This window comes from Rhinoderma darwinii, chromosome 10 (genome assembly GCF_050947455.1).
Source record: "Rhinoderma darwinii isolate aRhiDar2 chromosome 10, aRhiDar2.hap1, whole genome shotgun sequence".
Lineage (NCBI taxonomy): Eukaryota > Metazoa > Chordata > Amphibia > Anura > Rhinodermatidae > Rhinoderma > Rhinoderma darwinii.
Window position 1 is genome coordinate 47,442,728 of NC_134696.1, and position 27,107 is coordinate 47,469,834.

General features: G+C 40.0%; 2 long non-coding RNA genes across 2 annotated transcripts; both read left to right on the forward strand.

Moving 5' to 3' along the window:
* Positions 1 to 17,255: 17,255 nt before the first annotated feature.
* Positions 17,256 to 20,099, forward strand: LOC142661436 (uncharacterized). The gene is made up of 5 exons (XR_012850734.1): positions 17,256 to 17,342; positions 17,791 to 17,831; positions 17,924 to 18,032; positions 18,282 to 18,377; positions 20,068 to 20,099. It is a non-coding gene; the product is annotated as an uncharacterized LOC142661436 (long non-coding RNA).
* A 2,527-nt stretch (positions 20,100 to 22,626) lies between these two features.
* Positions 22,627 to 24,527, forward strand: LOC142661437 (uncharacterized). Its single transcript, XR_012850735.1, has 5 exons — positions 22,627 to 22,659; positions 23,166 to 23,271; positions 24,016 to 24,117; positions 24,270 to 24,307; positions 24,444 to 24,527. It is a non-coding gene; the product is annotated as an uncharacterized LOC142661437 (long non-coding RNA).
* The last annotated feature ends 2,580 nt before the right edge of the window (positions 24,528 to 27,107 follow it).

Below are 27,107 nucleotides of genomic sequence, written 5' to 3' on the forward strand. Positions count from 1 at the left end.
AATGACATATTGGTGGAAGTGTTGTCAGAAGATCCATGCTGCAAGAAATATGACTGCGGTAAGTATTTTTTTCTTCTTTATTCTAATAAGTTACGAACTCCCTTAAAAGGAACCCATCATCAGCATTTCACCTATTGAACTCTACTCACGCCTCGCTGGCCGCTGCTGTCAAATGTTCATTGCCGTTATCTCCTCTACTAAACTCCTCCTCTGACCGTAAATAACGGTCTGCAAACATTTTGCGCCTTTCGTGGTAATAATCCGGTGTCCCGTTGCGCACACGCAGCAGAACAGGACATCAATGTGCAAGTGTGGGATTTTGTGTGTTGGGGGAGGCGAGTAGCTGTCAATCAAAAGTAAGGAGGCGGGGTTCACACTATAAAGGCTTTAGGAATGACGATATGACTCTTTATAAACGAAGATATGACTCAATTATGCCCATTAGCATACGGTGTGGGAACACTAAAAAACTGAATGCTAAAGGTACAGAGCCGACTAAGAAGACAATTATAGGTTATATAGAAATTATTTTTTCACCCACTACCTCCAGGTATTGCTGGTGTAATGGGTTCCATTTAAGTTAGTCAGGATGTCCTAAGACGATGAAATTCAACTATAACACAATTAATTGGGACATAGAACGTGCCATACCTGTAGTTTTGTTAGAAAAAGTACACTCACTATCTATCTATCTATCTATCTATCTATCTATCTATCTATCTATCTATCTATCTATCTATCTATCTATCTATCTATCTATCTATCTATCTAATATCTATCTATCTATCTAATATCTATCTATCTATCTATCTATCTATCTATCTATCTATCTATCTATCTATCTATCTATCTATCTATCTATCTATCTATCTATCTATCGTCTATCTGTCTATCTATCTATCTATCTATCTATCTATCTATCTATCTATCTATCTATCTATCTATCTATCTATCTATCTATCTATAATCTATCTATCTATCTATCTATCTATCTATCTATCTATCTATCTATCTATCTATCTATCTATCTATCTATCATCTATCTATCTATCTCATATCTATCTATCTATCTATCTATCTATCTATCTATCTATCTATCTATCTATCTATCTATCTATCTATCTATCTATCTATCTATCTATCTATCTATCTATCTATCTATCTATCTATCTATCGGCATAGCTATATGGGGGCAGAGGTAGCGGTCTCATCCTGTCCCTGTGGCTTGGCGGAGCTTAAAGGCCTGTATGCCACATAAAAACACACCTGTAATATATTACACATAAAATGTGGAGGCCGTGTTTAGATTTTGCATTGGGGCCCATATTACGCTTCTTTTTCTGAATATATTATGATTTCATATATATTTATGTTTTTGAGATAGATATATGGAAATTCTTTGTTGCTTTGCTCAGTAATAAGGGTATTTTCACCCTAATAAGAATGGTCAGTCATACAGTTTGCAATTTACCATCTTTAAAACTATTCTAAACAATTTAAAAAGTGAAATTACTTTATTGCACCTGCTTTTCTTGTAACATGTTATTTTTTCTTTTTCTTTCCAGTTCCCATTGTTGTACCAGTAAGTATATTACCACATGTTATCTGATATAATATAAATTGCTTGATTGAATTTTGGCGCCAAAATCTTTAAATGCCCCTGGTGTACATGCGTCAAATTTATTATGTTTTTAAGGCTATTTTCAGGTCTACCCCTACATTAAAAATGGCTAATTAAAGGGTTGTAGCTAAGAGGAGTACACCAAATTTATTAAATGGTTTGTCAAGTTGAGAAAACCATTTTCACATACCGTATTAGAAAATTCTATGTAAATTTAGGGAAGGACCTCTGATCTGGACCCTCACTTCCTGGTCACAGGGGAGAGCCGTTATGAAGAGTGTCTCTTAGTCTGGAGGACTTGTCCTGTCCTGCATTACACAGACAACCCATTTATATGAATGGCACTTTGTTATGCTTAATTTCCCCTGTGGTGGCGCTGCAGGGAATTTGAATTTCCTTCCTGCAAGGTTTCCCAACGAATTACAATTGATTGTCCAAAGTAAACAAACTCTTTAATAACATGTCATTTCTTGACACAAAATATGTGTATATATATATATATATGTCAGCCATGAGAGGGCATAAGGAAGAGACACTGTCAAACATTCACCAGCGACCTCCACCAAATTTATCATTCCATGTGAGACATTTTTCACACATCCTATAACACTATTCAAAATCCCTCTCATTGTGTGTTGATCTGTATGTATTTTTTTTGAATGCGGAGTATTATTTATGATTGATTTATAACTTTTTTTTTCTTTATGTTTTAACAGAGTCCAACACCCCAGGTATGTAATATTATATATTATATTAGTCAGCAGAATGTCACTAGGGATGGATTCTAGCTTACATTGCATCGTTTTTGTGTTTCCTGTTTTGGCGGATGATACTTTATTAATATTAATATTTATTAATGTTCACAGCCATGTGATGTAGACGCGTGTGCTGTAGCTAACTGCGCACCGGGTGAAAAAGTCCTCGTGAAACAAAGCCCAGATGATCCATGCTGCCCAGTGTATGACTGTGGTAAGTAGAGAACATTTTTGTTAAAATTTTGCATCCAAGATAATCCTATTTTTTTTTACCTATCCTATGCTCAAGGTTATTTCCTCTTTACGTTTGTCTCATTGAGTCTCAAGCCATTTCCCCCTCTGTACACTTTTTCTGTATTTGATTTTTACAAGATCTAGGAGGTCGATACCTGCTATGATCTCCCACACGCAGGACCACTGTCCCCTATACCCAAGACCAAAGTTACCTGAAAACTACATTAAAGTGTAGCTAAACCTTTGACAAACTTCTGACATGTCATAGAGACATGTCAGAAGTTTGGATTGGTGGGGGTCCGAGCGCTGAGACCCCCACCAATCGCTAGAACGAAGCAGCTGAAGCGCTCGTGTGATAAAAAAAATGTAGACAATAGGTATGCTTGAAGGATGATTCATGTCATTGGCCAACAACAGGTGCTATTTTTTTGATAAAGATACAGCCAAAGTATTAAGTAAGAGGTCAAAGAGTCTGTACTTTATTTTGTAGTGCCTCCAGCAACAACTACACCTCCTCCAGTTTGGACCCCAACACCTGGTGTAAGTATGAATTCAAATATTTACAGATATTGAAATTCCTTTATTTCAATATCCAATAATACAGATAGTCTGAGAAAATGTGTAATTTCACAAGACTAAGCAAAGAGAGAACCAACAAAACCACAGCATTTCTCTACAATACATTTTTCAATACTTTTCAATAACTGTCTGATAATCCAGAACATCTCATAATCCAGCATCTACAGGATCTCGATGCTGAATTAAAGGAATTTTACTGTATATATATTTGTAATTGTTTAGATTTCACACATGTTACGTTTCGGAAGACACTCATCACTATTTCATTTGTAGGTATGTGACGGGGTAGTTTGCCATCCATTGGTTTGTGAAATTGAAGGCTCTAGATTGGTTATAGAATCGGAGGAGGATTGCTGTCCCACTTTTGATTGTCGTAAGTCATTGCACATCTATAAGAAACGTGCAACATTTTACAATGACATCCAAGAGATATTGACGTATTGTACTTGTATTGTACTATTCATATTAAAAGAACTGCCTCCTTTTTTTTTTTACAGCATGTGACCCATGTCCCCCAGCTCCATATTGTAATGGAAACAAACCAACCATGAGTATTGACCCAGAAAAGCAATGCTGCCCCAAATACGAATGCCGTCAGTATTAATTTATATAATTTTACAATGTTTTAGAAATGTAACAGAATATGCAGAAAAAATGCTGATGCAGGAAGAATGTAATGTTTATGAAACAACCCCTTTCCATAAGCCCTATTATTACATATGGACATCATACAGGGGGGGTCTCCCCTATAAGCCGGAGCAGAGAGCTGCTAAGTATCAGTGACTCCTGCTCTGATAGACCTGGTAATGCATATATATTACATGGGCAGCTATTTATATCATGGGCTGCCATGTAATACTACATTTCCCTGCCACTGCAGATAAAATATATGGCTGGCCACAACCTCCCCAGTGAGAACAGCTGATCGCCAGGGGTTTCAGAAGCCAGATCTGCATCCATCAGATAATCACTGGGCTGGCTTCATTTCAAAAAGGGGTTGTCAGGGTGAAGCAACCCCTCTAAGCCTATAGTGGGCGATCTCTCACTGTTTAGAACCAGAGCTGCATCCATGACTGCAGGAAAACATACGCTTCTAAATAAGTTCTTCCCAATATTCTTCTGTCTCCAGAGGACTTAGAATATGGTTGTCCAAATTAGCCAACTCCAACAATAGTAATAGTAAATCAGTGCAATACTGTGTAAAGCCTGTAGGGGGGTGCAATGCTCCATGTCATTTTATTTATAATTATAGAATTAGAGAATTCCTTTACTGGTCTCAACTATTAGTAAATACACTAGTAAATACATTAGTAAATACACTAGTTCTCTGTATACTTATTCTTCAACAACAGCATCTATAAATACATGTAGACAAAAAATTTGCATCTGCCCTGTCCCATTTATTTGAATTGCAATGTGCATGTTTTTAATATGTTTATGGTTTAATTGCATATTTTTTTCCCTACAGCTAATGAAGTCATTCCTCCAACAAATGTAAGTTAAAAAAAATTGTATGCATTTTTTTTTTGTAGATCATTAATGTATTAGCATCAAATAACATTGCATAGTTAATTTTTTTCTTATGCAGAAAAATCCCCAAATCTCTAAATTCTCTGCAGAATTAAAGTGGCTGTAGTCACCACTAGGGGGTGCTTAGGAGTATACTGCATACAATTGTGTACTACCATTTTTAGCCTATAGATGTCACTCTAGCTGATAGTTCGTATTGATATTGCAGACAATGGACAACGGCACTTCTTCAGCTTTATATGTACAACAACTATGTCACATTTCATTTATATGGAAAGAACATAGTAAATATAAAGCTTAACTTCGCTTTATGTTTTTTTTACATCAATACAATAAGCAAATGGTTTTGCTGGCATTTATTGAGGCTAGGGCTGAGGAGGGAGGCCAATGTAGAAAATACAGGGGTAGTTAGGTTAGAGAGGGGTCAGACTATATTGGCGGGGGGAGAAACAGACGGTGGGGAGAAGACTAGGCAACTGGATAAGGAGATCCTTTCGTTACAAAACAGCAGTGAAAATAAAAAAGCCCAAATGTCAAATAATCACATTTCTGATACTGAAAGTGAAACATTTAAAGGCAAGTTAAAGTGTATGTTCACAAATGCCAGAAGTCTAGCAAGCAAAATGGGGGAGCTGGAGGCCTTGATACTGGAAGAAAATATAGATATAGTTGGTGTTGCTGAAACATGGCTGGAATCTTCACATGACTGGGCTGTAAATCTACAGGGTTTTACACTGTTTCGGAAAGACAGGACACATAGGAAAGGTGGTGGTGTATGTCTGTATGTGAGAAGTAATATGAAGGCGGTGGTGCATGTCTGTATGTGAGAAGTGATATGAAGGCGAGTGTGAATGAGACATTAGAGGGTAAAGATTGTGAGGAGGTTGAAACCTTGTGGGTGGAATTACAAAGGGAGGTAAACACTGAAAAAATTACTTTTGGTGTAATCTATAGACCCCCCAATATAACTGAAGAGATAGAAGGTCAAATATATAAACAGATGGAGCAGGCGGCACAGGCGGGTACTGTTGTGATAATGGTAGATTTTAATTACCGGGATATTATATGGTGTCATGGATCGACTTCAACTGCAAAGGGGAGACATTTCCTCAACCTGTTCCAGGAAAATTTTATGGGCCAGTTTGTGGAAGACCCGACTAGAGGTGAAGCTCTGTTGGATCTGGTCATTTCTAATAATGCAGAGCTTGTTGGGAATGTCAATGTTCGTGAAAACCTCGGTAACAGTGATCATAATATAGTTATATTTTACCTATACTGTAAAAAACAGACACAGGCTGGGAGGGCAAAAACACTTAATTTTAAGAAGGCCAATTTCCCCAGGATGAAGGCTGCAATTCAGGATATAGACTGGGAAGAACTAATGTCAAATAATGGGACAAATGATAAATGGGAGATTTTCAAATCTACTTTGGGTAATTATAGTGCAAAATTTATTCCTATAGGTAACAAGTATAAACGACTAAAATTAAACCCCACATGGCTTACACCTTCTGTAAAAAGGGCAATACGTGACAAAAAAAGGGCATTTAAAAAATACAAATCTGAGGGTACAGCTGTAGCCTTTGTAAAATATAAAGAGCTTAATAAAATCTGTAAAAAGATAATAAAATCAGCAAAAATACAAAATGAAAGGCAGGTGGCCAAGGATAGTAAAACAAATCCTAAAAAATTCTTCAAGTATATAAATGCAAAAAAGCCAAGGTCTGAACATGTAGGACCCTTAGATAGTGGTAATGGGGAGTTGGTCACAGGGGATCAAGAGAAGACAGAGTTACTAAATGGGTTCTTCCGCTCTGTATATACAAGAGAAGAAAGAGCAGCTGATGTAGCCGCTGCCAGTGCTGTTAATATATCAGTTGATATACTGAGTTGGATGAATGTAGATATGGTGCAAGCTAAATTAAATAAAATAAACGTACACAAGGCCCCGGGACCAGATGGGCTACACCCTAGAGTTCTTAAGGAGCTTAGTTCAGTTATTTCTGTCCCCCTCTTCATAATATTTAGAGAGTCTCTCATGACTGGTATAGTGCCAAGGGACTGGCGCAGGGCAAATGTGGTGCCTATTTTCAAAAAGGGCTCTAGGTCTTCGCCGGGTAATTATAGACCAGTAAGCTTAACATCAATTGTGGGGAAAATGTTTGAGGGGCTATTGAGGGACTATATACAGAATTATGTGACAATAAATAGTATTATAAGTGACAGCCAGCACGGTTTTACAAAGGACAGAAGCTGTCAAACCAACCTGATTTGTTTTTATGAAGAGGTGAGCAGAAGCCTAGACAGAGGGGCCGCTGTGGATATAGTGATTGGGAGAAGGTGCTGTGGTCAGATGAGACTAAAATTGAGCTCTTTGGCATTAACTCAACTCGCCGTGTTTGGAGGAAGAGAAATGCTGCCTATGACCCAAAGAACCCCGTCCCCACTGTCAAGCATGGAGGTGGAAACATTATGTTTTGGGGGTGTTTCTCTGCTAAGGGCACAGGACTACTTCACCGCATCAATGGGAGAATGGATTACGGCGTAATGTGTTACCAATGGTTTTCTTGGTGACTGTGGTCCCAGCTGCCTTGAGATCATTAACAAGTTCCCCCCGTGTAGTTTTCGGCTGAGCTCTCACCTTCCTCAGGATCAAGGATACCCCACGAGGTGAGATTTTGCATGGAGCCCCAGATCGATGTCGATTGACAGTCATTTTGTATGTCTTCCAGTTTCTTGCTATTGCACCAACAGTTGTCTCCTTCTCACCCAGCGTCTTACTTATGGTTTTGTAGCCCATTCCAGCCTTGTGCAGGTCTATGATCTTGTCCCTGACATGCTTAGAAAGCTCTTTGGCCTTGCACATGTTGTAGAGGTTAGAGTCAGACTGATTAATTGAGTCTGTGGACAAGAGTCTTTTATACAGGTGACCATGTAAGACAGCTGTCTTTAATGCAGGCACCAAGTTGATTTGGAGCGTGTAACTGGTCTGGAGGAGGCTGAACCCTTAATGTTTGGTAGGGGATCAAATACTTATTTCTCTGTGCACAATGCAAATAAATATATATAATTTTGACAATGTGATTTTCTTTTTTTTTTTTTTATATAATCTATCTCTCACTGGTAAAATTAACCTAGCCTAAAAATTCTAGACTGTTCATGTCTTTGTCAGTGGGCAAACTTACAAAATCAGCAAGGGATCAAATACTTATTTCCTTCACTGTACGCCCCCTCACTAGTGACGTGCCGTATACTGGGCTAAGACTGTTGGGTGGTCGGTATATGGCACTAGAGTCTGAAGGAAACGTAATGTCAGATGTCACGTGACGCGAGGCAAGAGCAGAGGAATGGGGCACTTTTGAAATCATAAGTTAATTAAACAGGTAGTGTGGAGGAAAGCCTAAGTATAGTGACCACAAAAAAATGCAAACTTGGAAAACCTCTTTAAGACACTCATTAAGGCCAACCAAATGCCATGTGATTTCTATGAAGACTAGGAGAAAACAATAGGGTCCAGTCCATGTTTCCTTTGACATCATCATTGAAGGACAGTTGGCCTGTCCCCATAGACACAAGTCCTTTATTAACATAGACCCAGAGCTGTTGGCTAGCATTAGGTTTACTTTCTTTAAATATAGTTTGTATATTGTAAAAGATATTTTGCTAACAGTATTGTTTTGTTCTTTGTCTTATAGCCGGTTACACCCACACCTATTGAGGTAAGTTCCCTTAACCAGCTGATTTCGTTTTCCATCTGCTGGTACAGAGAATCACAGATTATATATATTTTTTCAGCACAATTAATTAAGCAAAATCACATTTTCACAGTTGGATAGTTGTAGTTGTTGTGGGGTAGTAAGAATTTTGGTAGAGAGGAATTATATATTAGTGCCAAGAAAACAGCTTTTTATAAATGAGCCATCAAAATACTACACCAGATAGCAATAATGTGGTAGCTTACAGAAAAACTGATATAATGGTGATGATCACATAGTTATTCACAGTTTTCTCTGTTCCTACAGCCATGTAGTGGTGTCACATGCATTGTAAAAGAATGTCGCCATGGTGACGTACTAATTGTGAGATCGAACCCCAATGATATCTGCTGTCCCTTGTATGAATGTGGTAAGTTTCTTTTAATTTTAATATAATACACTATTGCTAATAAGATGTTTTGGTGACAACAAATAGTAAGAAGGATATATATATTTGTCAGGTTGACATATTTTAAAAACGTTGCCGTTAGCAAGAGTTCAATTCCCCTGCAGCACCTCCGCAGGGTAAATGGAGAATTACATGGTGCCCATTGAAATAAATGGGTAATTTGTGTACTACACAGGCAAACCAGGTCCTCCAGTAAAAGAGATGCTCTTTGTAGCCACTCTCTGTTCAAGTTAATTTATGGAGGTCCTGAACAAGGTATAGTTCTTAAAAAAAGGGGTTTACCAAACAGATAGATAACCTAGTAAAATGTATTACAAAATAGTAACCAAATACTTATATATATTAAATTAATAAGTACATACACAATGTAAATGGATTTAATAACTACATTCCTCCATCCCTGTGAAGTTTTTAATGAAAAATATATTAAGGGTTACCTTTTAGTTGCATGTAGACTGTTATAAATTATCAGGGATCCTAATAACAGAGACGAGGCTGTAACAGCTTTCTATATCGAGAGATTGACACTGTTTATGGAGGAAAAAGAATTGTGTATCCCGTTTGGGAAACGGCTGCATAGACAAATTATATTTTACCATTTTACTATACAATGCAGAATAAATTCAATGTAGCTATGACAATGCAGAGCTTTCATTTCTTATTTTTGTTTGCAGTACCACAACCAACTTCACCATCCCCTCCAGAAATTACCACAACAAATGTAAGTACGATCCAACACCATGACCAACAGTTATCCCTAATTAGTTGTTGTTTTTATTATTTCTTATTATTAATGTACAATGTTTTACGTTATTCTAGAAGGACTGTAGTGGATATGAATGTCCAGTCATTGATTGCTTTAAAGTAGGGTCATTTCAAGAGTTTGTTGGAGGAGATGATCCATGCTGTCCAGCCTACAAATGTGGTAAGTTGTAACTGGTAGGAAACCATTTGGTGAATATAGATAAACCAAGGGGATAACACAACAGAACAGGTCTGGTAGGATAAACTAATCTTAAGAGTGGGTTCTATTCTATAGGCACTAATATTTAGGATCTTTACTTCTAAAGGGATATTTCCATCTCGTAAATTGATGGCTTATGCCTAGAATATGCCAATACTTTATGATTGGTGGGGGTCTTACCTCTGGGACCGATCCAAGGAATGAATGGGCTGCAGCACTAATTTGGTGCTTAGTCCCCTTTTAAGTTTTTCCTGTACAGTAGTGCTCCCAGCCACCCGTCTGTGCAGAGAACTGCAGCAGAGCCCCATTCACGAGTATGGGGCTGTGCTGCAGTTCTCTGCACAGCGAGCGAATGGGGCGCCAGCCGCGCTGCTGTACAGAGAAAAACAGTAAACGGGACACAGAGCTATCAGCACCGTAGCCCAATCATTTTAAGAATTGGTGGGGGTCACAGAGGATCATAAATTGATGGCACCTCCTAGCAATCACTTTAAATGACAGAATACACCTTTAAAGAAATGGATTCAGGCTTCTAACACAAAGGGATTATCCAAAGCAAACAACACCTTGAAATATAATTCTAACATACAATATGCTACTATCTCTTTGATTGTTTCCTAATTGTTGGACAGTCAGAATTTATGGACTATAAAATGCCAGATCAGGAGAATTTGACTGTAAAATATTATAACTGGAAGCACAGTGTACAAGAGTGGGGAGAAAGCGGTACACATAATAAACCCTTATATTTTGTCCTACAGTATGTCAACCCTGCAGCCCTGTTCCAAACTGTGGTGAATTCATCCCAATAGTGGAGTTTGACACAGAAATACAGTGCTGTCCAATCTATACATGCCGTAAGTATTCATTTAAAATGAGTGTAGCAATAGAAAAGCTGCACGATTCTATCCAGTAAAGATAAAAACCTAATGGACCCATCATACGTCAATAGGATCTATCAAGATCTGGTAGATTAGTTACAGAAAGCATCATAATTGATCCATTATGGAAAACCGATAGCCAATACGCCAGTGTAAACAGAGCCTAAGAGTTAGGCCTCATGCACACGGCCATAGGCGTGTGCACAGTCCGTGATTACGGCACGGGCGGCCCACGGAGTGTTATCTGCGGGCGCTCCGCAATCACGGAGTTGTGCACACAGGAGATGTGCATTTATTTAAATTGCGGCCCCCACACGGTCCGTGTAAACCACGGTCGTGTTCATGAGCCCATAGAAATGAATGGGCACGCAATTCATCCACATTTTTGCGAATGAATTGTAGACATGAATACACGTTTGTGTGCATGAGGCCTTAATCTAGAGGATAATTGTTATAGTATCTAATACAAAGTTCACGGAAAGCAAGCAAGTGTTGTCATAGCCACATCACTATACTATGCACTTTTTATAAACTGTGGTTCCCAGCCTGCTGATGTCAAAGCATGATGGGAGTTATAGAACGCATCGATTTGATCCAGATTAAAGCAAACTTTGCCATGAATAAGGTTTTTGCTATACAGCGACTTCAGTCACCTACGGCATTACCTCCCTGCAGCCACTTGACCACAGCCAGGCTTCATAGACACATAAAACATATTGTGTGATGTAATGGAAGAGGCATGATAGATCAATATGTGTCAGGTGACACGTGGCATGTTTGGGCATTGTTTTCACTTGAACTGATCATTTCCTGAATAAAATATTTCTATGTTTTTCTTTTATTATAGCAACAGCGCCACCTCAAATATTGATAACAGTAAGTACATTGGTGTTTTTCATATTCAATGTTGTTTTTTAATGGGTAGCTCCAGTCACAATTAAATCTGAAGGGACCTTTCCTTGTGACTTGTACAATGCGCTTTCAAAGCTAAACTAGTGCGTACAATTATGTCCATTCACTGCCCCCTCAAGTGGTTGAAGTCTGCAAGGAGAAAGAGTTTAAGTCGAATTTATTAAATGAAATCATTAGAAAAAGGTGCAAATTTCTGGCGCAAATCTACACTTGATTTTCTGCCTGTTTATGAGGTCAATATGCTCCAAAATTATAAAGAAACATGCAACCTTTAAGGAATTTGACTCAAATGACTCAAAATACCTCCTTCACTTTGACTGGTATAAAAAAAATGCCAGTCTTAGTAAATGTGGGCAATTGGTTCAGATAAGATTTACAGTAAAACAATAGTGTAGTGCCGTGTTAGCCAGAAACAATATGCAATGTCAAATACTTTTGTGTCAAAAAAGACAAAAGTATAGTAGGTACGATACCTTTGAACTTTAAGGGTATGTGCACACGATGAGAGGCTTTTACGTCTGAAAAGACAGACTGTTTTCAGGAGAAAACAGCTGCCTCGTTTCAGCCGTAAAAGCTCCTCCTCGTAATATACGAGGCGTCTGTGACGCTTGTAAATCTTGAGCCGTGCTTCATTGACTTCAATGAAGAACGGCTCAAATTACGTTGCAAATAAGTGTCCTGCACTTCTTTGCCGAGGCAGTCAATTTACGCGTCGTCGTTTGACAGCTGTCAAACGACGACGCGTAAATTACAGGTTGTCTGCGCAGTACCTCGGCAAACCCATTCAAATGAATGGGCAGATGTTTGCCGACGTATTGTAGCCCTATTTTCATGCGTAAAACGAGGCATAATACGCCTCGTTTAAGCCTGAAAATAGGTTGTGTGAACCCAGCCTTATGGTTAGCCAATAAAGGTATCATACCTACTATACGTTTGTCTTTTTTGACACAAAAGTATTTGACATTCCACATAAGATTTAAAATTCTGTTCTCAGTTGCTCCTTAGCATCAGACAACAAACTTTCACTGTCTTGGCACTCACAGTAAGTAAACAGCGGCGTCTTGTAGTCTTACGCTGAGGAGCAAATTACAAATTTTTCAATATGGCAGATAAAACGATAGCCATTATGAAAACTGAACCTAAAACTGATTGTAATATTGTTTTTACTCCAGTGGTTCAGCAGTGGTATTACAGTGTAGATATCCATGTTGTTGTTTCATTGACATTTCTGTTTTCTTACAGACTCCTATCCCTCCTACTACACCGGAAATACCTGTAAGTTACAGCCAGATTATACAGAAATATTATATGTACTAAGATCTGATATGTACTAATACTGACACAGACAGTCAAACGCACATTGAAGAGCAAAGCCTATATTTTTATGGACAATCAGTATAATCCCATTATACAGCGGTGTGTCTGGAAGGGGGAGGCTTACAAGGAGAGTGCCCTGAATGTTAAGTACCTTGGAGGGCATGAAGCCACTCTGCCTTGGCCAGGGTATTTATATACAGGTGCATTATATCCCTTTGAGTTACCAAGCGATCACTCAAGCCTTATATATACACCAATAAGTCGTCATCGATAGATATAGATCAGCAGCACTGGACACACAGCTAAGATGGGTGCATGCCTCCTAGGTCATAGTCCAATGACCCTTCAATGTAGATAGAGGAAAGTGAGACAGCACTACCAAATAAGTGAAAAAAGTGATCCTGTTTAATTCCACATGCAACGTTTCAGCTCAGTGGGAGCCTTTCTCAAGCATAATATATAAGTCGTCATTGGTGATGGATCCGTAAAGGATCTACTGGGTAAGAAAAGGTATTTCTGTGGGAATCAATAGTTTGGGCATGCAGAGAGACAATGGCAGATTATGTTTGGGGATTTTATATAATGATTGGAAACCTCTACATTAACCATATGCACGCTTGTTAATATGATATTGTCTCTATCTATTACAGAATCCATGTCAGAATGTGGTTTGCGAGCCTGTGACCTGTACCAAGATTGGCGCTACTGTCCAAGCCTACCCTTGGGCTGATCAATGTTGTCCACACTTTGTGTGTGGTAAGTATTTCTATCATAATTCACAATGCACATAAGACAAATATAGAATTTAATGAAATATTGCTTATGAACCCCATTTAAATACGTATATTAGGGCATCCTAAGTAAATAAAGGGGGGTTTCTAGTTTAGGGCCTCCATTAAGTAACAGAGCATAGAGTGGTTACAAAGAGCATCTCTCTTTGCTTCTAGAGGACCCGGCATAGCTGTACATTACACGAATGTCTCATCGATTTCAATGGCCACCATGTAATGCTTTATTTCTCCTATGGGGGCGCTGCAGGTTAATTAAACACTTGTTGCCAGGTTTCCCTGCAGATTACAGCTGATCACTGGGGGTCCCAGGAGTGGAATATCCTACGATAAGCCTAGAGCCTTTTAAGTTTGGAGGAGTCATTTTTATTAATAAGGCTGTGGGACACCAAATTCCCTACTGCTACCCTCCACTCACCAAATACAGACACCTGCTCGCTTATTATTAGAATAATGTGTAATAAGAACAATTCCAACAATAATATGTTAGGGAACTGCTCATAATTCAATTCCCTAACATAAGTTGCTCCGTACTGGAGGGAATCCCTTCTTTTACAATGCACTTATTGCAATTCAGCAGAACTGGACTGATATCAATAGAAATCTCCACTTTATTCGCTTTAATTCTAGATATCAGTTTGTGTTGAGGGAATTTCACCCCTAATATTTTGCAGTTTCTATATGGAAAAATTTACTTTGTTTTTCATTACAGAGTGCAGAGAGCAATGCAATCCCCCTCCTGATTGTGAAGATGGCGTCCCACCATTCAGAACTGAAGACCCCGAAAACAACTGCTGCCCAAACTATGAATGCCGTAAGTGATCAGAGGAAACCTGAATATGAGCGACTCCACCATACGTAGTACTGAGTGTATAGTTATTACCATTCAAGGATTAGTACCAGAATTGTATAGAAAATGACAATATTTGAGAATGAACTTATAACAATCTTGTGTTTTGTTAACAGCAATTCCCACAACTCCAGGGGTGGTAACTCCTACTAAGGTATGTCTTTTAACCATCATCGGAAACAGACCTATTACCATGTTCTTTTCAAAAATAAATTTCTGTCAATTTAACCATGTTGCCTTCATAGCACCAACATATTCTGCAGCGCTGTACAGACGTTGTCATTACTAGCTGTCCCCAGTGGGACTCACACTCTAAATGCCCTATTTACATGTTTTTTGAGTGTGGGATGAAACCCATGGAGAACATACAAACCCCATGCAGATGTTGCCCATGGTCGGATTCAAATCCTGGACTCTAGAGTTCCAAAGCAACAGCGCTAACTACTGAGCCCCCATGCAATGTAATATATCCCATTAGTGGCGGCCTGTATTCTGTGAATGGGACATAGACTACAGACTGCCATAAAATAGCCAGCATCCTGCTGATGAGTGACAGAAAAGCTTGTTGGAACTTGAATTCCCAAGGCTGATGTGCTGTATTATTGCTGTATCTGATTATAACACTATATTAAGGCGTTGTTATCTAACCAGGGTGACACTATATGGGTATGTTCACCCGTAGTAGCAAAATACATCTGAAATTACGGAGCTGTTTTCGCCTGAAAACAGCTCCTGTTTTTCAGATGTTTTTGTAAATACTCAGTTTTCCGCGGCATATTTTACGGACATTATTGGAGATGTTTTTCAATGGAGTCAATGAAAAATGGCTCCAAAAACGTCCCAAGAAGTGACATGCACTTCTTTGATGCGGGCGTCTTTTCACGCCTGGTCTTTTGACAGCGACGCGTAAAATGACACCTCAGAACATCGTAAAACCCATTGCAAGCAATGGGCAGATGTTTGTAGGCGTAATGGAGCCGTTTTTTCAGGCGTAATGCGAGGCGTAAAACCCCTGAATTACGTATGAAAACAGTGCGTGTGTACATACCCTAACTGTCAAGGGTTTGTCTTAACAAAAATAGTGTTTTTTACTGTAAGGGGCACCTAATGTTGAGGACAGTGCAACTTGTGCTCACAATCTCCTATATAACGGTAATAATATATGCAATGTAATAAAGATTAGACACATTTTCAATATCTGTATCTGCTTCCATTACAGGGAATATGTGAGGGTGTTACCTGCTTCATCCCAACTTGTGACTTAAGTTTTACCTTGGTTGAAATCTCAGGAAATGACCAATGCTGCAAGAACTATATTTGCGGTAAGTGATATTCTATTCTCCCAATGATTATTTAATTAAATTCTTAGTCGATTGCTTGTAAACCATGGTCATAGTGGAGCTAATATAAATATGGCGGTCCTCGCAACTGCCTTTACGGTTCGATATTATCAAGACGCGATATGTCAAAAGAAACCAACATATTAATATACTGCTTCACTTCTACAAAGTAGAAATAGTAGGTTTATTCGCAGTCTCATACCATAGAGACATAGGTCTGCATAGGAGCTTTATTCACAAAACAGTAGGATATTCATTCAATATTCTTTTTGAAAATGTTCTTTATTTTTTGATCTACGTTGCATTGGAGCTGTAACATTGGTTGGAATTGGTGGGCATGAAGCAGAGATTAATTTGTCATCTAACTCTTTCCGGCGGCATCATTTGTACATTGTAATTATGGTCTGGGTTGATAATAACGTGAATAGAATTTATTGGGAACTAATTTCATGTTCCTTTGTTTCATTTCACAGTTCCACCTGAAACAACTGTAAGTCCCAAAACTATTCAGTGTCATGTTCATTCTTTATTGTCTTAGAGGGAATTGAATGGGACTCTGTTCAAAACGACTGAACCCTTAAACAACGGTGAAAACCATTTGCATTGGATCCGTCACCATTGAAATCAATGGTGATGCAAACGGAAACCTATGGTTTCCGTTTGTTTCAGTTAGGATTACGTTCATGACTTCGCTCAAAGCTCAGACGGAACTCATGAACGGAGTCCCAACGCAGATGTGATCGTAGTCTAATGCTGTAATTGAATGCATTTTTTTATTAGAATTTTTTATTTATTAATTTGTTTTATATTAAAATATTGTCTCATTTATTTTACAGCCTCCTCCAACTCCGGAGGTAAGCACCCTTCATCTTAATAGCTCTAAACCTCATCATTTATAGTACAATTATGCAGCAAATGAAATTGTATTCAGTGACAGTGATTTATTCTAAAGCAAAGAGTGCACCGTTATTCCCCCGCCACAAAACCGCATGTAAGGGTTTATGTATACATATATAGCAGTCTATGGGGTCATACTGTAACTCCAAATGCCTCGGACTTCATATGAAGGTATATGTAAGTCTGCTGTATTAATCCAACAGGGAAAAACTGGTAGCGTATGTATGGAGGCATCATATGGCAGCACTCGAATTATGGAGTAGTACAAAGCTGTAAGGACTCCATGTGCCACCCTACCGGGTCTATGCACACGGCTCTGAATACCTCCTTAATAAAGCTGTACATGAGAAGTATCAGTGATGGTCTTATGTTCCTTACATTAATATTTGCTTTTCTTTACCCAACAGCCTTGCGATGTGTCCAAATGTGCTGTCGCCAATTGTGATGAAGGTGCAACAGTGATAGTGAAATCAAACCCAGAGGATGACTGCTGCCCACTCTATGAATGCCGTAAGACAAGTGTCCGTTAGTTAACATCTTGAATATAGTTGGTGACACTTCTTTCACACCTACAGTTATAAATGGCAGGAGATTAGATTATGGAGTCTGTGTTTTTTTTTCCCAGGAACAGCGCCACTCTTGCCTTTAGGCTGTGTCTGGTATTGCAACTCAGTCCCCTTCAAGAGAATGAGACTGAATCACAAGACCAGACACAGCCTATAAACAAGAGTAGGGCTGCAACGGGGAAAAACAGACTCATTTCTAATCTGTACCAGACGTACCTGCTGTGTGTAGCTAAACCTGTTAACAATTCCAATTTATTATTCCACTTACAAACTGTATTTATATGTTTTTTAGATTCATACATATTTGTGGAAAATATCATCTTTATAGACCCATTATTTTCCTATGATATATTAGTAAAGTTTTTGTTCAGACTGAATGTTTTGTATTGCAGTAGTCACAACCACGCCCAGTCCTTTGACAACTCCTCCACCTGTAAGTATAAGCTGCAGCTTCCTACTGAATCACGCATTGTACAAGGTTTGTCCGCTGATAAATAATCAATGGCCATCATTTTATTTTTACAGGACGTGTGCGCAGGCATTGTGTGTGAAGAAGTGAAAGAGTGCACCAAGGAGGGAGAATTGTCCGTGTTTATCGGGTTGGAAAGTCAATGCTGTCAGTTATTTGAATGCCGTAAGTTACTTGAAACTTGGGATATTTTATTTACATGGGGCATGTTTGTCTATGAATGATCAATGCCATAAAGGAATAATACACACTCTAGACCAGCTTGTAAAACCATAACGCCCAGCATGCCCTCACAGCTTGCGACGAGCTACAGTTGGGGAACCCTGCTCTAGACCATACACTGATTTGAGGTAGCCTGGGTGTGAATACTTCACGTATCACTTATACAAATGGTTTACTTCATTGATCTTACAGAGTGCCAACCATGCAGGCCACCTCCTTATTGTGATGGGCAAATACCAAAAGTGACAATCAATACAGACACCGAGTGTTGTCCAACCTATGAATGCCGTAAGTACTAAACACCCACACTTTACAGTTTTTGCATGATCCGCCACACATTTACAGTGAAGGAAATAAGTATTTGATCCCTTGCTGATTTTGTAAGTTTGCCCACTGTCAAAGACATGAACAGTCTAGAATTTTTAGGCTAGGTTAATTTGACCAGTGAGAGATAGATTATATTAAAAAAAAACAGAAAATCACATTGTCAAAATTATATATATTTATTTGCATTGTGCACAGAGAAATAACTATTTGATCCCCTACCAACCATTAAGAGTTCAGCCTCCTCCAGACCAGTTACACGCTCAAAATCAACTTGGTGCCTGCATTAAAGACAGCTATCTTACATGGTCACCTGTATAAAAGACTCCTGTCCACAAACTCAATTAATCAGTCAGACCAAGACCAAAGAGCTTTCTAAGGATGTCAGGAACAAGATCATAGACCTGCACTAGGCTGGAATGGGCTACAAAACCATAAGTAAGACGCTGGGTGAGAAGGAGACAACTGTTGGTGCAATAGTAAGAAAATGGAAGACATACAAAATGACTGTCAATCGACATCGATCTGGGGCTCCATGCAAAATCTCACCTCGTGATCCTGAGGAAGGTGAGAGCTCAGCCGAAAACTACACGGGGGGAACTTGTTAATGATCTCAAGGCAGCTGGGACCACAGTCACCAAGAAAACCATTGGTAACACATTACGCCGTAATGGATTAAAATCCTGCAGTGCCCGCAAGGTCCCTCTGCTCAAGAAGGCACATGTACAGGCCCGTCTGAAGTTTGCAAATGAACATCTGGATGATTCTGAGAGTGATTGGGAGAAGGTGCTGTGGTCAGATGAGACTAAAATTGAGCTCTTTGACATTAACTCAACTCGCCGTGTTTGGAGGAAGAGAAATGCTGCCTATGACACAAAGAACACCGTCCCCAGTGTCAAGCATGGAGGTGGAAACATTATGTTTTGGGGGTGTATCTCTGCTAAGGGCACAGGACTACTTCACCGCATCAATGGGAGAATGGATGGAGCCATGTACCGTCAAATCCTGAGTGACAACCTCCTTCCCTCCACCAGGACATTAAAAATGGCTCGTGGCTGGGTCTTCCAGCACGACAATGACCCGAAACATACAGCCAAGGCAACAAAGGAGTGGCTCAAAAAGAAGCACATTAAGGTCATGGAGTGGCCTAGCCAGTCTCCAGACCTTAATCCCATCGAAAACTTATGGAGGGAGCTGAAGATCCAAGTTGCCAAGCGACAGCCTCGAAATCTTAATGATTTACAGATGATCTGCAAAGAGGAGTGGGCCAAAATTCCATCTAACATGTGTGCAAACCTCATCATCAACTACAAAAAACGTCTGACTGCTGTGCTTGCCAACAAGGGTTTTGCCACCAAGTATTAAGTCTTGTTTGCCAAAGGGATCAAATAGTTATTTCTCTGTGCACAATGCAAATAAATATATATAATTTTGACAATGTGATTTTCTTTTTTTTTTTTAATATAATCTATCTCTAACTGGTAAAATTAACCCAGCCTAAATATTCTAGACTGTTCATGTCTTTGACAGTGGGCAAACTTACAAAATCAGCAAAGGATCAAATACTTATTTCCTTCACTGTATGTCATGGGGCAAGTCCTATTTTATATCATGAGCAACCAATCACTGATGACAATTCCCTTCTTTATTTCAGCCCCTCCTATTTCTCCTCCCACGGAAATCCCAGTAAGTAAAATAATATTTGGATATTCATAATATTAATTAGATACCGTTAGTATCTCTCTTACAGTTCATTTGCATGTAGACACCAAGGTTTTACCAATAGTACAAAACTCTAGTCCTATACCACATGTCTGAATTAGGCCTTATTATACGTCCATGTGATGTCTGTTAAAAAAACGGACAGTACAAGGATCTATGCAATTCAATGGGGCTATTCAATGGGAAAATTCTGCACCGCAGTCTGATTTCCACACAGTTATTTTCTGCAACGTCTGAACTAATTTTCCTAAAAATGTATAGGAAAGGGCATGTATAGGACATGTTCAGACGTGGCAGAGTTTTTCCGCTGCAAATGTTGGTGCAGATTTGGGGCAAGTACGCAACGAATCTGCACCAACATTTGCATATTTGACAGGTAATTCAGACGTTGCAAAAAAGATAGCGGACTTGCCACAGATTTCAGTTTTTGCATTGCAAAGGCTGAAATACACAGTGAAATTCCGCTTTTTCTCCGCAACAGACAGTGCATGCTGCGGACTGAAAATTCCGCACCGCAGCCTATGGTCCGCAGCGGATTTTTCCGCAACGTCTGCACTAACTTTCCAAAAAATGTATAGATACAAATGTAAAAAACGTCCGCTGCAGAATTCCACTGCGGACTGTCCGCAGCGGAATTCAATAGCAATTCCGCCACATCAGAACGTGCCCTAAGGGTATGCCCGCATCAATGCCGCACAGAATTTGCGTTGCAGATTCTGTTGCGGCTTTGCCTAAAATGGGCATTAAATTGATGCTGACTAGCCATTGCATATTGAGGGGAAGAGTGCTTCCCTTCTCTCTATCAGTGCAGGACAGAGAGATGGGACAGCCCTTTCCCTAGTAAAAGTAAAAAGAAATTCATACTTACCCGACCGTTGTCTTGGTGACGCGTCCCTCTTTCGCCATCCAGCCCGACCTCCCTGGATGACGCGGCAGTCCATGTGACCGCTGCAGTCTGTAATTGGCCTGTTATTGGCTGCAGCCGTCACTTGGACTGAAATGTCATCTTGGGTCATCCTGGGAGGCCGGACTGGAGGAAGAAGCAGGGAGTTCTCGGTTTTTTACAGGTTGATGTATATTGTGATCGGAAGTCACTGTCCAGGGTGCTGAAACAGTTACTGCCGATCGCTTAACTCTTTCAGCACCCTGGACAGTGACTATTTACTGACGTCGCCTAGCAACGCTCCGGTAATTACGGGTGCACACACGTAGTCACCCGTAATTACGGGAGCCCCATTGACTTCCTCAGTCTGGCTGTAGACCTAGAAATACATAGGTCCAGCCAGAATGAAGAAATGTCATGTTAGTAAAACCAATACGCTCCGCAGCACACATAACATCTGCGGACTTCATTGCGGAATTTTGACTCTCCATTGAAGTCAATGGAGAAATTCGGCAATGAGTCCGCAACAAGTCCGCTACACGTCTGCAACAACCAGTGTATGCTGCGGACACCAAATTCCGCACCGCAGCCTATGCGAAAGAGGGACGCGTCACCAAGACAACGGTCGGGTAAGTATGAATTTCTTTTTACTTTTACTAGGGAAAGGGCTGTCCCATCTCTCTGTCCTGCACTGATAGAGAGAATTGTCCGCAACGTGTAAACGAACCCTACTAAAAAGCTGTGGAAGGTAATGGAGAAACGTGTACTCTGCGCATTTCCGCTGCAGACTGTCCACAGCGGAATTCCAGAGCAATTCCGCCACGTCTGGTCATGCCCTTAGGGTATGTTCACACAGGGGTTTTTTTGGACATGTTTCAGGCCGTAAATGGCCGAAAAATCGGAAGCAGAACGCCTCCAAACATCTGCCCATTGATTGCAAAGGGAAAAACGTCGTTCCGTTCCGATGGCCCGTTTTTTTACGCGGCCGTTTTGAAAAACATCCATGAAAAAGAAGTGCAGGTCACGTCTTGGGACGTTTTTAGAGCCGTTTTTCATTGACTCTATTGAAAACAGATCCAAAAACAGCCGTAAATTATGCCGCAAAAAGCGCTGCGAAAATCGCGAGCGGCTTAAAAAACATCTGAAAATCATGAGCTGTTTTCACTTGAGAGTTTGTGCACACACAAAATAAAAAACGTATGAAAATCCGGAGCTGTTTTAAAGGGAAACAGCTCCTGATTTTCAGACATTTTTTTTTTATAATATTCGCGTTTTTCGCCGCATTTTTTATGGCCATTTTTGGAGCTGTTTTTCAATAGAGTCTATGAAAAACGGCTCCAAAAACGGCTGAAGAACTGACATACACTTCTTTTTCACGGCCGTTTTTCAATACGGCTGCGCAAAAAAATGGCCCATCGGAAAAGAAAGACGTTTTTCCCATTGAAATCAATGGGCACATGTTTGGAGGCGTTCTGCTTCCTAGTTTTAGGCCGTTTTTCGGACGTTTATGGCCCGAAAAACGGCCGAAAATAAGCCGTGTTATCATACCCATACAGTGTAGATATCCATTCATGTTGTTGTTTCATTGACATTTCTGTTTTCTTACAGACCCCTATCCCTCCTACTATACCAGAAACACCTGTAAGTTACAGACAGATTATACAGAAATATTATATGTACTAAGATCTGATATGTACTAATACTGACACAGACAGTCAAACGCACATTGAAGAGCAAAGCCTATATTTTTATGGGCCTTCCTCCTCTTTGCACGCTCAGAATAATCCCATTATACAGCGGTGTGTCTGGAAGGGGGAGGCTTATAAGGAGAGTGCCCTGAATGTTAAGTACCTTGGAGGGCATGAAGCCACTCTGCCTTGGCCAGGGTATTTATATACAGGTGCATTATATCCCTTTGAGTTACCAAGCGATCACTCAAGCCTGATATGTACACCCATAAGTCGTCATTGGTGATGGATCCGTAAAGGATCTACTGGGTAAGAAAAGGTATTTCTGTGGGAATCAATAGTTTGGACATGCAGAGAGACAATGGCAGATTATGTTTGGGGATTTTATATAATGATTGGAAACCTCTACATTAACCATATGCACGCTTGTTAATATGATATTGTCTCTATCTATTACAGAATCCATGTCAGAATGTGGTTTGCGAGCCTGTGACCTGTACCAAGATTGGCGCTACTATCCAAGTCTACCCTTGGGCTGATGAATGTTGTCCACACTTTGTGTGTGGTAAGTATTTCTATCATAACTCACAATGCACATAAGACAAATATAGAATATAATGAAATATTGCTAATTAAACCCATTTTACATACATATATTACAGCATCCTGAGTAATTAGAGGAGGGTTTCTAGTTTAGGGCCTCCATTAAGTAACCAGGGCATAGAGTGGTTACAAAAAGCATCTCTCTTTGTTTCTAGCGGACATCTCAGCTGTAAATTACACAAATGTCTTATCGATTTCAATGGGCATCATGTAATACTTTATTTCTCCTATGGAGGCGCTGCAGGTTAATTAAACACTTGTTGCCAGGTTTCCCTGCAGATTACAGCTGATCACTGGGGGTCCCAGGAGTGGAATATCCTACGATAAGCTTAGAGCCTTTGAAATTTGGAGGAGTCATTTTTATTAATAAGGCTGTGAGACACCAAATTCCCTACTACTACCCTCCACTCACCAAATACAGACACCTGCTGGCTTATTATTAGAATAATGTGTAATAAGAACAATTCCAACAATAATATGTTGGGGAACTGCTCATAATTCAATTCCCTAACATAAATTGCTCCGGACTGGAGGGAATCCCTTCTTTTACAATGCACTTATTGCAATTTAGTAGAACTGGACTGATATCAATAGAAATCTCCACTTTATTCGCTTTAATTCTAGATATCAGTTTTTGTTGAGGGAATTTCAGATCTAATACTTTGCAGTCTCTATATAGAAAAAATAACTTTCTCTTTCATTACAGAGTGCAGAGAGCAATGCAATCCCCCTCCTGATTGTGAAGATGGCGTCCCACCATTTAGAACTGAAGACCCTGAAACCAACTGCTGCCCAAAATATGAATGCCGTAAGTGAGCAGAGGAAACCTGAATATGAGCGACTCCACCACACGTAGTACTGAGTGTATAGTTATTACCATTCAAGGATTAGTGCCAGAATTGTATAGAAAATGACAATATTTGAGAATGAACTTATAACAATCTTGTGTTTTGTTAACAGCAATTCCCACAACTCCAGGGGTGGTAACTCCTACTAAGGTATGTCTTTCAACCATTATCGGAAACAGACCTATTACCATGTTCTTTTCAAAAATGAATTTCTGGCTATTTATAATATAGGCAATGTAATAAAGATTAGACACATTTTCAATATCTGTATCTGCTTCCATTACAGGGAATATGTGAGGGTGTTACCTGCTTCATCCCAACTTGTGACTTAAGTTTTACCTTGGTTGAAATCTCAGGAAATGACCAATGCTGCAAGAACTATATTTGCGGTAAGTGATATTCTATTCTCCCAATGATTATTTGATTGAATTCCTAGTCGGTTGCTTGTAAACCATGGTCATAGTGGAGCTAATATAAATATGGCGGTCCTCGCAACTGCCTTTACAGTTCGATATTATCGAGCCCGAATATGTCAAAAGAAACCAACATATTAATATACTGCTTCACTTTTACAAAGTAGAAATAGTAGGTTTGTTCGCAGTCTCATACCATAGAGACATAGGTCTGCATAGGAGCTTTATTCACAAAACAGTAGCATATTCATTCAATATTCTTTTTGAAAATGTTCTTTATTTTTTGATCTACGTTGCATTGGAGCTGTAACATTGGTTGGAATTGGTGGGCATGAAGCAGAGATTAATTTGTCATCTAACTCTTTCCGGCGGCATCATTTGTACATTGTAATTATGGTCTGGGTTGATAATAACGTGAATAGAATTTATTGTGAACTAATTTCATGTTCCTTTGTTTCATTTCACAGTTCCACCTGAAACAACTGTAAGTTCCAAAACGTAATTGACAAGCGGCAGATTTATTACAGACAATTCTGTGTCTGTTCCATATATTAGAATGGTGTTTGCAGAAATCCATGCACCTGCTGCAGAAACAAAGAAACATGTATAGAATGGATTTTAAGTCACCAAAATTTCTGCAATAAGGGCATGACCAGACGTGGCGTATTTCTTCCGCCACTGTCCGCATCAATGCCGCACATAATCTGCGTTGCAGATTCTGTTGCGGCTCTACCTAAAATGGGTATTAAATTGATGCGGACTAGCCATTGCGTATTCAGGTGAAGAGTGCTTCCCTTCTCTCTATCAGTGCAGGAGAAGGGACAGCCCTTTCCCTAGTAAAAAGAAATTCTTACTTAGCCAGCCATTGTCTTGGTGACGCGTCCCTCTCTTGACATCCAGCCCGACCTCCCTGGATGACGCGGCAGTCCACGTGACCGCCGCAGCCTGTGATTGACAACGGGTGCACACACGTAGTCACCTGTAATTACAAGAGGCCCATTGACTTCTATGGGTCTGCCCATGCCGTAATAACGGCCCGTGATTACGGGCGTTTTTACGTTAGTGTGCATGGGGCCTCGGTCTAGCTGTAGACCTAGAAATACATAGGTCCAGCCAGAATGAAGAAATATCATGTTTGTAAAACAAATACGCTACGCAACACACATAACATCTGCGTACTTCATTGCGGAATTTTGACTCTCCGTTGAAGTCAATGGAGAAATTCCGCAATGAGTCCGCAACAAGTCCGCTACACGTCCGCAACAGTCAGTGTATGCTGCTGACACCAAATTCCGCACCGCAGCCTATGATCCGCAGCGGAGTTTTCCGCAACGTGTAAACGAACCTAACTAAAAAGCTGTGGAAGGCAATGGAGAAACGTGTACGCTGCGGAATTACGCTGCGGACTGTCCGCAGCGGAATTCCAGAGCAATTCCGCCACGTCTGGTCATGGCCTAATTCTGCAGCGTGTGAACATACTCGTATTCCCCCTCTTCTGTCCACTGGATATTTCGTTTTTTTCCACTCACTTCCTGTCCTATCAAACATCTAAGGCTTTGTTCACATCTGCGTTAGAACTCTGTTCAAAACGACGGAACCCTTAAACAACGGTGACAAACGGAAACCATTTGCACCGGATCCGTCACCATTGAAATCAATGGTGATTCAAACGGAAACCTATGATTTCCATTTGTTTGAGTTAGGATTCCGTTCATGGGTTCCCTTGACGGAAAGCTCAGACGGAACCTGTGAACGGAGTCCCAACGCAGATGTGAACGAAGCCTAATGCTATAATTGAATGCATTTTTTTTATTAGCATTTTTTATTTATTCATTTGTTTTATGTTAAAATATTGTCTCATTTATTTTACAGCCTCCTCCAACTCCGGAGGTAAGCACCCTTCATCTTAATAGCTCTAAACCTCATCATTTATAGTACAATTATGCAGCAAATGAAATTGCATTCAGTGACAGTGATTTATTCTAAAGCAGAGAGTGCACCGTTATTGCCCCGCCACAAAACCGCATGTAAGGTTTTATGTATACAGAAGTATTATGGCTGCTTACAACCTCCAATATGTATGGAGCCGTAAAAGGTCACCCATAGCAGTCTATGGGGTCATACTGTAACTCCAAATGCCTCTGACTTTATATGAAGGTATATGTAGGTCTGCTGTATTAATCCAACAGGAAAAAAAATGGCATGCTCCATCGAACTCTGTATTGCTAAATTATTCTGACCTAGAAACTTTATTTCTGGGGGAGAATACCTCCATAATCTAGTAGCGTATGGGGGCATGATATGGCAACACTCGAAGCATGGAGTAGTACAAAGCTGTAAGCAGGGGCGTAGCTAGAGGCTCATGGGCCCCGATGCAAAAATTCTTACTGGGCCCCCCCCCCCCCCGCAAACTTCTCATGGCTGACGGTCTGCAGCTTTCAGCTGCATCGCTGGGTCTCCTAAGTGACCCAACAATTCAGCACTAGCAGCCGGGGGCGTCACTAGGGCTGGGTTCACACACACTATTTACGGACGTA